Here is a 14732-nt window from a genome sequence, read left to right as displayed (position 1 = left end):
TTATGATTGTGTGTTGGGTGTCATGTTGTGTACTAACTGGCCAACTGTTTCGTGTCTGCCACAACAGGGATTATACTGTGCCTGCAGGGATTGCATGGGATACTTTGCATACAGTTGTCAACATCCTTTCATAATGACCTAACACTGTAGTACTGTATAGTGTACTGGTTCAGTACTTTCACTGTAGTGGACAGTATCCTGGGCTTTAGTCCTATCACTGCTTGACATCTTCATAGTGAGCACAACAGACTGTGTAGGGGCCAGTTGTGCACATATGATCATGTTGCATTATGTTCAGATATGGACTACCTACACCAGGCTTGTCCAACATTGGTAGTGTATTCCACAACATAGGTGGACATTGGCAAACACTAGCAATGTTCCCTAGGCCATTTCTGATGCTAGTCACAGAGTGTGTTTGTCCTTCAACACACATTGTAACTGGAGTTTGCTATGACATATGTCATGGTTAGTATACTGTGCCACCGTCTACCTCTGACATAACAGTGATACCCAGGGTTAACCTACCATCTCCCATCCACTCATCGGGATTCCTCTTGAGGGGTGTCGATAGGTGACTCTCTGGATAACCTGTACTGGGAGTTTACTCAAGAGTGGGGGTGCCTTCTGTGTTATGGATCATTCTGTACAGCTTGTCCTATGTATGTCAGTGCTGGGGTTCAGGTCTCTCATGTGCATAGCTCACTGCCATTCAGATTGTACAAGGTGCAGCATGTTCATTGATTCCAGCTTGGACATGGCTTCATGCATCAGGCACAGCTTGCCTCTGGGTGGGCAGTATGGCAGTGTGTGGAGCTGCAGTTTGTTTACTCAGGCAACACATGGCATCTTTTCATGCTCTTTGCTACTCCTGGTGGGGTACTGTTGTGGACTTTACAGTTGATGGAGGTGTCTGTTGAGGAATATCCCACAGGGGCTATTGTAGTCAGTTGTGACGCTGATGAAGGATGACTGCAGAGCCACAGTGACCTTCCCTTATCTACATCTGACAACCTTCATGATTGGGTGGGTATATGGTATGTTTCTGCGAACACTACAGACACATGTTTGTCCAATGCAGGATATCTATTACCTTGTATCCCCAGGTCTCTCATTACACATTAGGTACGTAATGGGTTAACACCTGTGTGGTTATTTGTGGGCACTTACTGTATATCCACGGTGGTTGTCTATACACAGTTCTGCAATTAGCTTGCTGACATGGCTATGGATCCAGTTGTCTGTTTCTAGGTGGCCCTTTTGTGGGTTGCTTGTGTCAGCTGGGGGTCGGATATGGTGGGCTGTTTGTACTCCTCTGCATACATGTTCAGTCACAGTCCTTCCATGTTGGCCTGTACCTATGGGACATATATACGGAAGGGGGGTCCCAGGACCAAGCCTTGTGGGATGCCACTCATATCTGCTTTGTAGTCTGACATGGATGCAGCATGTCTGACCATGTCATTTCTGTCCTTGGTCTGGTTTGCAACCCCTCTACTGACATAGGGGTATATATTTAAGCTGGTGAACATATCCATACTGAACTCGTAGGGTATTGTCTGGAAGCATATGCATGGTCCAGCTGCACTGTGTGGACCACATTGCCCTCATCAATGACCTTAATGACTGTTTCAAATGGGTCAAACATGTTTAGGGGCAGGATCTGTAGTTATGACAGCCACACTGTGTAGGGTCCATTGTCAGTAGGTCCACAATAGCTTTATGTCTGCGGTATATACTGATCCTTTCCATAGCTGTGCAGACCAAGCTTGTCAGGATCCTGGGGTGGTAGTTTGCAGTATCCATTCAGGCAACACCTTTGTTGTGAAGGACCACTGTTGTTGTACACTGCTCTTTGGGTACATATCCTGTGGTAAGGCTGACATTGGGCAGTAGTGTGATTTGGCATTCTGTTATTCTTGGAGTCCATGTTGGCCTCAGCCCAGGACACCATCACATACCTTTGCTGCTGTGTGTTTTGCTTTGCAGATGATGGCTGTTACCTCAGCATCTGCAATGTCAGGGGACCAGCAGTCTGCTGGGATAGATATTTTGCATTCTGGGGTGGGGGGGTTGCACTGAACCTGTCAGGTTGTATGTTGGCAATATGTGTGTGTGTTTGGTATGTTGTTTGTAATATCTGTGTGATTCAGAGCATATCTGTGAATTCCCAACATGGTTCCTACCATCAGTTAAGTAAGCCTTGTGATTATCCTTAGTGTCCTGTACAATTTGTATCTTCATAGGTTCATGGGTTCATACTAGGCTATCCACCCTAGGGCATTGGTAAGCCAAGCCAGAGTGTGTGTGTGTCTTTCGCCGCCCCTTGCTATGTCACTATTATGGCCATTTATGATTTTCTTGACTGTGCCTCTGTCTGGACATGACACAGTGAAGACCTCCAGTGTACATGTATGATCATCCATCCACTAGGCAATATTCCTATTGAGGGGTGTCAGTGAGGCGCTCTGCCTAACATGGATTGAGATCCTGTTTCTGGGTGTGGGGAGCCTCTGGGTTATGTATCTGTCCCTCCAGCACATCCTATTTCATTATGTGTTGAGGTTGACATCTGTCACTCTCACAGCTCCAATGGCTTTGATTTCCTGTGGTGGAGCATGTTCATTACTCCTGTGTTGGACATGGCCTTGTACAACAGACATACAATGCCTCTGTGTAGGCAGTCTGTGACTGCATTCAGCTGGGGTGTCTACAGCCAGGCAGCATATAACATATATTTGACACCCTTTATCCTCTTGGTGGGGTACCTTTGAGGTCTTCCGAACCACTGCAGGTGTCAGGTACAGTACATCCCATATGAGTCATTGTACTAGATTACGGGTCTGATAAGGAAACAGTACAGGGGCACAGTGACCTCTGTTGATGTAGATGTGAATCCTTTCATGATACGGTGTCCAATATAGACAGTCTTCCTAGCCACATTGGCATTGTGAGTGTCACATGACAGGTTACTGTCGACTTGTGTCCCTAGGTCCCTGATTACTCCTTGCATACATAATGGTTTACCACCTATGTGGTATTTTGTGAGTACCTTGTCTGGTATTTGGTGGGACATTCATACTACCCAGTGTCTTCAGGATGTCTGGGTGGGGTTCTTGTGTGTGAGAGTGTGGTCTGTCGCATGCTACAGACTGTAAAGCAGTTTTGACTACACTTAGGTGCACATGGGTGGTCCCCTCTGCTTCGTGCATTGTCAGCTACCTGGCCGTATGGGTGTCTGTGCTGCATATGGATACTCTCCCTCCTTTGATGTTTTGGTCCAGGTGTTGGGGCCATAACGCATGATATGTGGTATAACCTGGTAGTGCTGGTGTGCTATCAGTAGGCTTGCAGCAGGCTTCTGTCACTGCACAGACATCGATGTTCTCCATACTGGGAAGTGCCTCAGGGGCATGCATATTGCAGTTTACACATCTGGCATTGGTCAGCATTACCCTTATGTCTCTTACCACTTATGTTTTCTAGGGTGGTGCGTTAGTCTTTTTGGCCTTGCCTACATACGGCTCTATGGAGGTGGCAAAGGCCTTATCCAGTATCCAGACGCCCAGGGATAACAGGTGCATGGCTTGTCATGCATGACATCTCAAGCAGACAGACATTAGACCCTCTTGAACTGACAGATGTAACTGTGCCACCTGTTAAAGCTGATCATTCTGTGTTTGTACTGTGGCATCATTCTTGGTGAGGGTTGGATGCTGCAACCGACCAGTGTCATACGGGCCTGAGGTACATACTCAGAGAGCTCATCCATGTCTCTTTTCATGTAGTCCAGGGAGGTACATCTGAAGTCATTCACACCAGCATGGACAATGAGTGCATCATATTTCTGCTTGCTTTGGGGTGACCTGCATACTTGTGTTATGTGGCATATTGTGGCAGCCTACAGGCAGCTTACTGTACCCTTTCCCTTGTTCAGTCTGGTGAGTGGGACAGCAGTGTGTCTGCCTATACAGACACCTATTACAACTGTATCAGGCATGTTGTTGCTCCTTCTGGCCTGTAACTGTTTGGCACACCAGCTTTGTGTGCTATGTGTTGCATGTGCTATGTTTGGAGGTTGTGGTTGCTTGGGGTCTGCTTTGGATGCTTCTGTTGTTGTGGTGTGTTTGTAATTAGGGCCTCCGGGAATGTTTTTCTGTGTTTATGTGTTTGCTTTACAGTTGTGATAGGTCTATGTGGGACTGGGTTTGTGGTGTATGTGGTTATCTTCTCCTCCTGACTAGTTTTGACAGTACTGAATTGGGGGAGCTCAGCCTCCGGTTTGGATAAATGGTTGCATCTCTCACATATATTTGTATTTATCGGGGGGAGTTGTGGGTTGCCTGTGTACTTGGGGCAGGTGTCACATTGCCTCTGGATTCACAGATTCTACTTGTTGTGGCTGGCCTTAGTGGATTGTATGTGTGGACATATTTTATTGCCATACTACTGATCAGTGATTACTTCCCTTTTTATGTTTGCTCTATCATGTAGTAGCTTCCTCATTCTCTTGCATGGTTTGGTAATGGCTGGAGTCCAGCATACCAGATGCCTGCATGTATGGCATTGTTTCTTGTTGTTATTTGTGATTGCATACTCCAAGCATTCCTGGCTGTGTTCATGGAATGCCTGTATAACATGTTCTGTATTGTGTCCCATATTCTGCACTTGCACAGGGCCTTTTGTGGATTCCGCATCGGTTTGGAGGGGTGCAACCTATGCTTTACACATGTTTTTCACTGCGGTTTTCTGGCCAGGGACTGTGGTCAGGATGTGTATATACAGTGTGAATACTCTATGGTCTGGTCTTACCAGTGAGGGATACACTTCTCATCTTGCCATCCAGTACACATGTTGCTGATTATCACATCCAGTATGCTTACCCCTCTTGTGGGGTGGTACGTTGTTCCTGGGCATTTTGGTTTATGGATTCTGGGAACTTTTTTCCTACTGTGTTGGTGCTAGTATAATGCTCCCAGTGTATGTCTGGGTATTTTCAGTCAAGCAATATAATGTGGTTTGGGGGGCTTGATATATTCATGTATTCCAACATAGGCCAGTTGCAGTTCCTGGTATTAGGACAGTAGTCTGCAGCAGGCTATATACTGGGAGGCAGTTTTAGCCATTGGTATTTGACCATGGCTAATCCATGCTGCTTCTTGTTGTGGTACCAACATGTGGGTGTGGTTATCCTTGACATTTATTGCTAGTCACCCTCCTTTTGTAGCTTGTTCCATGTTTTTTGGCTGTACAGCACAGTATGAGGTGTAACCTGGTAGTGTTAGGGTGCTGATGTGAGCCTTGACCCAGTTTTCTATTACAGGACTGATATCAACATTCTTCATACTGTGTGTGTTTACACTGCACGCATCTTGCTGTTTAGACTTCTGGCATTGGGTAGCATTACATCTAGGTTCCTATCCCTTGTGGTACCTATGAAGGTGGGTTTGTGTTTTGAGACTTACCTATTCAGGGCATGCTGTGGGTACTGACAGCCTTTGCCAGTATCCATGGGGCCTGGACTGATAGGTGCATGCCACCCCTAGCAGGTGGTGCATCATGTCTTCCCAGGCTGAAACACATTGGCTCCCCTTTGACTAACTGCATTACTTCAGCCAGTTATTGCAATTGATCATCCCATCATCATTTTGTGGCTTCATGCTTGGTGAGGGTGGATGTTAGTCAGGGTCCTCAGGTGTGCATATAGCACATGGTGTTACATTACTTAACACATGGCATTCCTGCCTCAGATGGTGCTGCAGGGCTGCCTCTGTTGGATGCGCATATTACACTCCCTGTATATGTTTGTGAGCAGGTCATGTCATTTTAGGCATCCCTGTTATTATTTGAGTGAGTCAGAGGGGGTATCATTCCCAGGGTTCCTACTGAGCCAGTGTATCTGCTATGCGTTGCCTCTTTGCCAAGGCCAGGGCATACTGGGCATGCCTCCTTCTGCCTACTGGGGCAGGCTCAGGTTGTTCCTCCTCCGAGTCACGCTCTGCCAGTGATGGCCTTGGCAATGGTGGGGGGCTGTTTGGCCCAGCCCTATGCTGGTCCTGCTGCAGCTGTTTTCTCAAGATCATATTATGTAGCATAGCACATACCATGACAATTTGGGTACATGTAGTTGGTGTGCACTGCAAGGCTCCACCAGATGTGTCCAGACACTGGAACCGTGACTTGAGCAGCCCAAACACTCCCTCTATTACATTACGTGTTTGTGAGTGTGCCTCATTATGGCGTTCCTGTTCAGGTGTGTGTGCATTTCTGATGGGTGTCATCAGCCACGGCTCCAGTGCATAACATGCATCCCCCACTAGGTGTCCGTGTGGGATGTCCCCATTGGCAAATGTCTGGTACAGCTGCATCAAATGCCAGATGTGGGAATCATGGTAGCTCCCAGGGCAGCCAGCACACACATTCATTATTATGCCCTGGGCATCACACACGACCTGGCAGTTGATGGAGGGGAAGCCCTTGCTGTTAATTGAGGCCCTACCCCGCTCACGATGCATATGTGCGTGCAGTCTATTGCACCCCCTACCTCAGGGTATTCCGCTATTTGCTGGAAGAGACGCATATTGCTGGCCAATACCTCACGGGCATTGGAGAAGTATACATGATCACTGACATGTGCTGACATGGCATCCGGGAACTGGTGCAGTACTCTGGAGGCTGATACCTGTGATATCCCCATCATATCACCAGTTGGTCTTTGGAAGGTACCTGTTGCTAGTATTCTTAGGCCAACACATGCCTTGGTTTCCACTGGGATGGGTTACCCTCTGTTGGTTCTGTGTGTGAGGTGTGGCCTGCACAGCTCAACTATTTGTTGCAGGAGCTCTCTGTCCACTCTATAGCGCTCTACTATCTCCAGCTCATGTAACCCGTGGTAGGTGACCCTGGGCCTGTACACTCTTCTCCGTCTCCTCACTGTGGGTTGCCTGGCACCATCTGTATTGTCACCACTCTCAGCAAGTCGCCTATGTCTCATTATGACAGCTATGGCAGCCCCTAACATTTCTGCTCTGAGTTCAGCTTTTTCAGTTTTCACTTCTAATAGCTTACTCCTGTCTTGCAGTGTCTCTTGGGAGAAACATTCTGCAATGCTGTTTGCAGAGTTTTAAGTGCTAGGCTGGGCTACTATTCTGCATGTGTAATTGCCTGCTTCTAATTGTTTTCACCTGCTAGCTCCAGCAGTATTCCCTGCTAGCTTCCTACTAATTCTGTTGCTTCCTTTTTCCTTTCTGTTTCCTCAGGGGGGAGCAGCGTGCATACCAGCAGAAACACACTCACAGTGGCTTACACGCGTGCACACATGCTTACACGGTTCAGGATCTGCCTATTCGGGTTAAAACGCGCGCACACCAGTGCAAATAGTCTTATAAGTCTGCCAACAGGCTCTCACATGCTCAGTCTGCCCTACAAGCATGCACACCAGTGCAAACAGTGCTAAAAATCTACCACCACGCTCCCACATGCTCAGTCTGCCTTACACGCGTGCACACTGCCCTACTCGCGCTTCATGGCGTGCACATGTGCGCATGCACGACCAGCAAGAAACTTTGGTGTAAGTAACAGTGTACACCTTCCATTTCTTGACTTTCCCATGCTTATCTTGTGGCACTCCTCTTTCCCTGATCTGTGTCTGTCATCTGTCAAGTTACACTGACCTCCAATGAACTGCATTTCTTTCTATCATTCCCCCCTGTGATGTCACCTATCTCCTACTCTATTCCTCCCCCTTATGTATCTCTTACACTACTCAGACTGTGCTCATTTGCTATGTGACTGTGGGATTAAGTATCCTAACCCTCATTTACATGAGATTGCCTACTAATGCTTAGTTACATGTGTTAGACTCAGCTTCCCCCCTTAGCAACCACTACACGGTGGCCATGTTGTTTTTGGTCTGCTGGTCCCTGCATTGTCATTCCATGTATTGCATAAAACCCACATTTATGGGTTTATAACCTTCATTTTTATGTTTTATACAGCGCAGCCCATTTTTTTAATTTTTGCATCGGGTTACCTTGCCAATGGCCACATATTTGGCCATTGGCATGCTGCCTGACACATATGCACCCTTTATTTGGAGCTGACATGGCTCCATTGTGATTTTTGCAGAAACATACTCAGTTGTCAACTGAGTACATTTCTGCAGCTAAAACGTCTCTTACACGGGCTGATTTCTGCTTTGCGGATTGCTAATATACCTCATTTGCATACCTTTCGGCTGCAAGTGAGGTATTTAGCATATCCACGCCCAGTCCGTGTAAGAGACATTTTAGCTGGTATCTTACACGGAGTTTCGGGCTGTTCCTGGATCGCGAGGCTTGCATGGAGTGTTACATGTCTCTTACACTCCGTGCAAGCCTTCGTGAATCCTGCCCTATGTATATACATTTTATTCAACAAGCACGGTGCAATGTACAATCAAGCAGAGTGTAATGTACAGCATATACATTAGTTTCCAAAGTGAGTCAATCTTCGATGAATCTTGACAGAGGGAAAGAGACTCAGAAAGGCAATAGGTTAAGCGATATATCTTGTACTGAAGCAAGAGCATTTGGCTTGAATGAAGAAGTGCTTTTTGAATTGTATTCTGAATTTGGAATACATGCTGATTACCTTAATGTTGATGGGCAGAGCTTGCAAAAGAGTAGCTGCCTCAGAAGAGAAAGCATGTGCAATGCTGTGGGGTTTGGTTCCAGGCATAATGAGATTTGATGTGGCTTGTGATTAGTGTTTCAGGTTGCATGAGGAGTTTTTTCATGACGTCTAGCTGCAAAGGGAATAATTGTGTGGAGCTGGAGTAGCTTAAAGAGCTGGAATCCTAAACATAGGTTAGAGCTTTGCTTTATTGGTAACCATCTGGCTTTTCTATGGTTATAGAGATGAATTTTAATGAATTTGCAGATGCTGCAAGAGATAGTCTGGAGTGTGGCAATGTTTTTCTTGGAGGAAGAAGCAAAAATTGGGAGCCCATATTCAAGTCAAAAAAAGATAACTCCTTTGCTAATAACTGCTCTGGTTGGTTGGAATAGAAAAAGGAAGATCTTTTTTGCCCAGCAAGGGAAGGTGTTTATTTTCACTCTCACTTTGTCTTTGTGGAAATGGAAGTTTAGTGACTAAAATCAAGCCATAATCCTAGGTATATGAAGGTGGAATTTGTCTCTATGGAATGGTTGTCTAGGTCATAGATAGTTAAAGACTCAGGTAATTTGTGAATTTTCTGTGGTGTTCCAAAAAACATAGTTTTGGTTTTGTTGGAGTTGAGAAGTAGTCCATGGTTTATAAGTTATTGGTGGAGCTCATGTATGTCTGACTAGAGCTGGCACTGAGTGCTGGTGTGAGAGTGACCTCTGGTAAATGACCACATTATCAGCATACAGAATAAGTCAGAGATAGGAGAGGTCACAAGAAAGTTTGTTAATGAACATGGTGAAGTGAAGAGGGTCAAGAGTGGGTCCTTGTGGTATACCTTTAGTACTAGATGCAGATTCTGATAGGGAGGATCCTATTTTAACTCTAAAGTATCCATCTGTGATCAAGTTTTTAAACTGAGGAGCAGCAAATGGATTGATACCAATTTCAAGTTTGTTTTGGAGAAGATGGTGATCAATGAAGAAAAACTCAGCCACTGGGGATGCACAAGCCAGTGCATTTCTTTGTGCCAGTCCCAAGCCCAGATAAATGGGGAGGGTTGCGTCAGGAAGGGCATCTGGCATAAAACTTCACCAAATCATTTCATGCAGTCACCAGTAAATTTTTCCATACCGGATCGGTCGAGGCCCGGGTTAACAACGACCGCCACCAGTACTGTTAGCCAACAGGGTGCTGGCAGAAATTGGGCTACTGTTGGCTGAAGGGGGAGAAGAGGTGGAAGGCATGGTCGAAGGCAGGAAGAGAGGAGAAAGGCTAGGACTGTGGTAGTGAGGGTTGGAACTTTGAATGTTGGCAGTATGACTGGTATAGGGAGAGAGCTAGCTGATATGATGGACAGAAGGAAGGTTAGTATATTGTGTGTGCAAGAGACCAGATGGAAGGGGAGTAAGGCTAGGTGTATCGGAGGTGGGTTCAAATTGTTTTATCATGGTGTGGATGGGAGGAGAAATGGCGTAGGAGTTATTCTGAAGGAACAGTATGTGAAGAGTGTTTTGAAGGTGAAAAGAGTGTTGGATAGAGTGATGTTTATGAAGCTGGAAATTTATGGTGTAATGATGAATGTTGTTAGTGTATATGTTTCACAAGCTGGGTGTGCAATGGATGAGAAAGAAAAATTTTGGAGTGAATTGGATGAAGTGGTGATGACTGTACCCAAGGGTGAGAGAGTGGTGATTGGAGCAGATTTCAATAGGCATGTTGGTGAAGGAAACAGAGGGGATGAGGAAGTGATGGGTAGGTATGGTGTTAAACAAAGGAATGCAGAAGGTCAGCTGGTAGTGGATTTTGCAAAAAGGATGGACATGGCTGTGGTGAATACATATTTTAACAAGAGGGAGGAGCAAAGGGTGACATACAAGAGTGGAGGTAGATGCACACAGGTGGACTATATCTTATGTAGGAGGGCCAATTTGAAGGAGATTGGAGACTGTAAAGTGGTGACCGGAGAAAGTGTAGTTAGGCAGCATAGGATGGCGGTTTGTAGGATGATGTTGGTGATCAAGAAGAGGAGTAGGAGTGTGAGGGCAGCACCAAGGAACAAATGGTGGAAATTGAAAAAGGGTAATTGTGAGGTGGAGTTCAGGGATGAGTTAAGACAGGCACTGGGTGGCAGTGAAGAGTTACCAAATAGCTGGGTAACTACAGCAGCGCTAGTTAGGGAGATGGCTAGAAAGGTGCTTGGTTTCACATCGGGACAGAGGAAGGACGACAAGGAGACATGGTGGTGAAATGAGGAAGTACAGAAGAGTATACAGGCATAGAGGTTGGCAAAGAAGAAGTGGGATTGTCAGAGAGATGAAGAAAGTAGACAGGAGTATAAGGAGATGAGGTGCATGGCAAAGAGAGAGGTGGCGAAGGCTAAGGATAATGCATATGAAGAGTTGTATGAAAGGTTGGACACTAAGGAGGGAGAAAAGGACCTGTAACAATTGGCTAGACAGAGGGACCAAGCTAGGAAAGATTCGCAGCAGGTAAAGATGATAAAGGATAATGAGGGAAACATACTCACATGTGAGGTGAGTGGGTTGAGGAGATGGAAAGAGTACTTTGAGGGGTTGATGAATGAAGAGTATGAGAGGGAGAGAAGGTTGGATGATGTAGGGACAGTGAATCATGAAGTACAATGGATTAGCAAGGAGGAAGTAAGGATAGCTATGAGGAGAATGAAGAATGGAAAGGCTGTTGGCTCAGATGGCATAACTGTGGAAGCATGGAGGTGTTTAGGTGAAATGGCAGTGGAGTTTTTAACCAGATTGTTTAATGAAATCTTAGAAAGTGAGAGGATGCCTGAGGAATGGAGAAAAAGTGTTTTGGTACCGATTTTTCAGAATAAGGGTGATGTGCATAGCTGTAGTACCTACAGAGGGATTAAATTGATCAGTCACAGCATGAAGTTATGGGAAAGAGTAGTCGAAGCTAGGTTAAGAAGGGACATGATGATTAGTGAACAGCAGTATGGTTTCATGTCGGGAAAGAGCACTACAGATGCGATGCTTACTCTTAGAGTGTTGATGGAGAAGTACAGAGAATGTCAGAAGGAGTTACATTGTGTTTTTGTTGACTTAGAGAAAGCATATGACAGGGTGCCTAGAGAGGAGTTGTGGTATTGTATGAGGAAGTCAGAAGTGTCAGAGAAGTATGTAATAGTGGTACAGGATATGTACGAGGGTAGTGTGACAGCGGTGAGGTCTGCGGTGGGAGTGACGGATGCGTTTAAGGTGGAGGTGGGGTTACATCAAGGATCAGCTCAAAGCCCTTTCTTATTTGCAATGGTGATGGACAGGTTGACAGACGAGATCAGACAGGAGTCCCCATGGGCTATGATATTTGCAGATGACATTGTGATCTGTAGTGAGTGTAGGGAACAGGTTGAGGAGACCCTGGAGAGATTGAGATATGCTCTAGAGAGAAGAGGAATGAAAGTCATCAGGACTAAGACAGAATATATGTGTGAATGAGAGAGAGGATAGAAGAATGGTGAGGATGCAAGGAGTAGAGGTGGCGAAGGTGGATGAGTTTAAATACTTGTGGGTCAATACTTCAGATTAACGGTGAGTGTGGAAGAGAGTTGAAGAAGAGAGTACAGGCAGGATGGAGTGGGTGGAGAAGAGTGTCAGGAGTGATTTGTGACAGACGAGTACCTGTAAGAGTGAAAGGGAAGGTCTACAAGAGGGTAGTGAGACCAGCTATGTTATATGGGTTGGAGACAGTGGCATTGACAAAAAGGCAGAGGTTTGAGTTGGATGTGGCAGAGTTAAAGATGTTAAGATTTGCACTGGGTGTGATGAGGGTGGACAGGATTAGGAATAAATATATTAGAGGGTCAGCCCAGGTTGAAAGGTTTGGAGACAAAGCCAGAGAGGCAAGATTATATTGGTTTGGACATGTGCAGAGGAGGGATGCTGAGTATATTGGGAAAAAGATGCTAAGGATGAAACTACCAGGTAACAGGAAAAGAGGAAGGCCTAAGATAAAGTTTATGGATGTGATGAGAGAGGACATGGAGGTGGTTGGTGTGACAGAGCAAGATGCAGAGGACAGAAAGAAATGGAAGCAGATGATCCACTATGGCAACCCCTAATGGGAACAGCCGAAAGAAGATGATGATGATGATGATGAGTGGTCAGTGAAGAAAAATGGCTTTGTCAGGTATACAAATAGGGCACCTATAAATAGGCCGCTATCAGAGTTTATCAAGATGTCATCTGTTACTGACCAAAATGCTGTCATACTACTTTTTCTAGCCAGAATCCATGGTTTGGAGGAGATTAGGTGGTACTGCTTGATATAGACAGAGAGTTGGGTGTAGACTATCTTTTCAAGAAGTTTGCCCAGAATTAGGAGGTTGGATATTGGATGTACATGAGCGGTATCTTTTAGGTTGGTTTGCTTTGGAAGGGATATAATTACTGCAATTTTCCAAATCTGTGACATGATGTTTTGTGTGGGACATAGATTATCTATGTGGGTGTGATTTATGAACCTGGGATTTATCTTGTCAGATCCTGGAGGGACATCAGTGGAAATATGTTCAAGTAGAACAGAGACTTCTTTGGGACATATGCAATTGAAGTGGAAGAGGGTGAGGAATGGTGGTGTGCTGGGCAATGCATGATCTGTGGGAGGATGTTTTTTTTTCTTCAGTTTACATAGGTACTGTTTGATAAGTTGTTTGGCTAGCTGGGGGAAAAACTATCAAACTGCGAGATTTGACAGCTGTTTTGAATTTTGCTTTAGGTATATATTCATGCATGTAACTAAGTAGACCTGCATATTTATACAGTATATCATACAAGTTCTTGACGGAGGGTTTATTTTTTCTTTCAGCAAGCTAAACTCATAAATAATAAATTGAATTTTTATAACTTGGCTTTAAGTGTTTTTTCTGGTTTGTGTAAACTACCGCTTGGTAGGCTACTATACACACACACGCACACACACACGCACACACACACGCACACACACACCGACATACATGCGCGTGAATTTATGAATATAAGTAACATCTCTTTTTCACTTTCCTCTCTCTCTCTCTCTCTCTATATATATATATATATATATATATATATAGATATATATATATATATATATATATATATATATAGAGAGAGAGAGAGAGAGAGAGAGATGTATATACTACTTGTTTTCATAAATTCATAGATATGTCAAGGTCATTGAGGTTATGACCATGTTCTTCTTACCAGTGCCCTTTCTCAGGCTACACCTTCTTTCTCCACAAAGGCCATCATATCATAGGTTTTCTCGTTGCCTTGTATGGAATATACACAGTACTTACTATCAGTAATTTATGATTAGGCATCAATTATCAAACTGCTTATCTTTACGTACAACTTATCTTTGTACACAGTCCCACATAGTATAACTGGATATTGATTTTGCTTGCTTTGATTTAACATAAAGTTGTAGAATAAAATAACTGTGGGAGCATTTCTGCATGTTTTTCCTTTAAAGATGAGAACTGCCTAGTATGGCTGAATCGGTCTACCTTAGTCAGTAATGTATAAATAAAGAAAGCAGCAGATTACAATAACAGCACTAGTGTGTTTGTTTAGTACTCTTTCACTATTTTCTAGTTAGTAAATGATGAAATACTAGTTTAATTGGCTGAAATACTACAGATTGTAGCTGCAGTTTTTAAGTTTAATTTATATTGTTTTATTGTTGATGCAGCAGTAGCACAGCAAGTATGAGTGAAGGAGGGCAACTGCCCTGGGGGCAAAGTATTAGAGGATGTATTGCACCAAACTGCCAGTACAAGTTCTTTTTTCACTTTTCTTTTTTTTTTTTCTTTAATTGAAGAGCTAACCTGGGCAGGGGGATGTCATGGATCTGTGTAGAAAGCTAAAGTATACTTTTTGTGCTCTTGAGTTGAAGAGCTGCAGGGAGCATTACATGGCTGCTGTACTCCTGAGTGTGCTTTATTTTGGAAGAAACATTAAAGTGAGTTTTCACCTGCTTAAGTTGGTTGGGTGGAAGCAAAAGATTCCATGGCACCTATCAAAAAGAATAGGGGGAGCTACCAAATGGCCTGGTAACATTTCCTC

This window comes from Protopterus annectens, chromosome 1.part1, assembly GCF_019279795.1.
Source record: "Protopterus annectens isolate FY-2018-M chromosome 1.part1, PAN1.0, whole genome shotgun sequence".
Taxonomy (NCBI): domain Eukaryota; kingdom Metazoa; phylum Chordata; order Ceratodontiformes; family Protopteridae; genus Protopterus; species Protopterus annectens.
Note: the sequence above shows the minus strand (reverse complement) of the source record.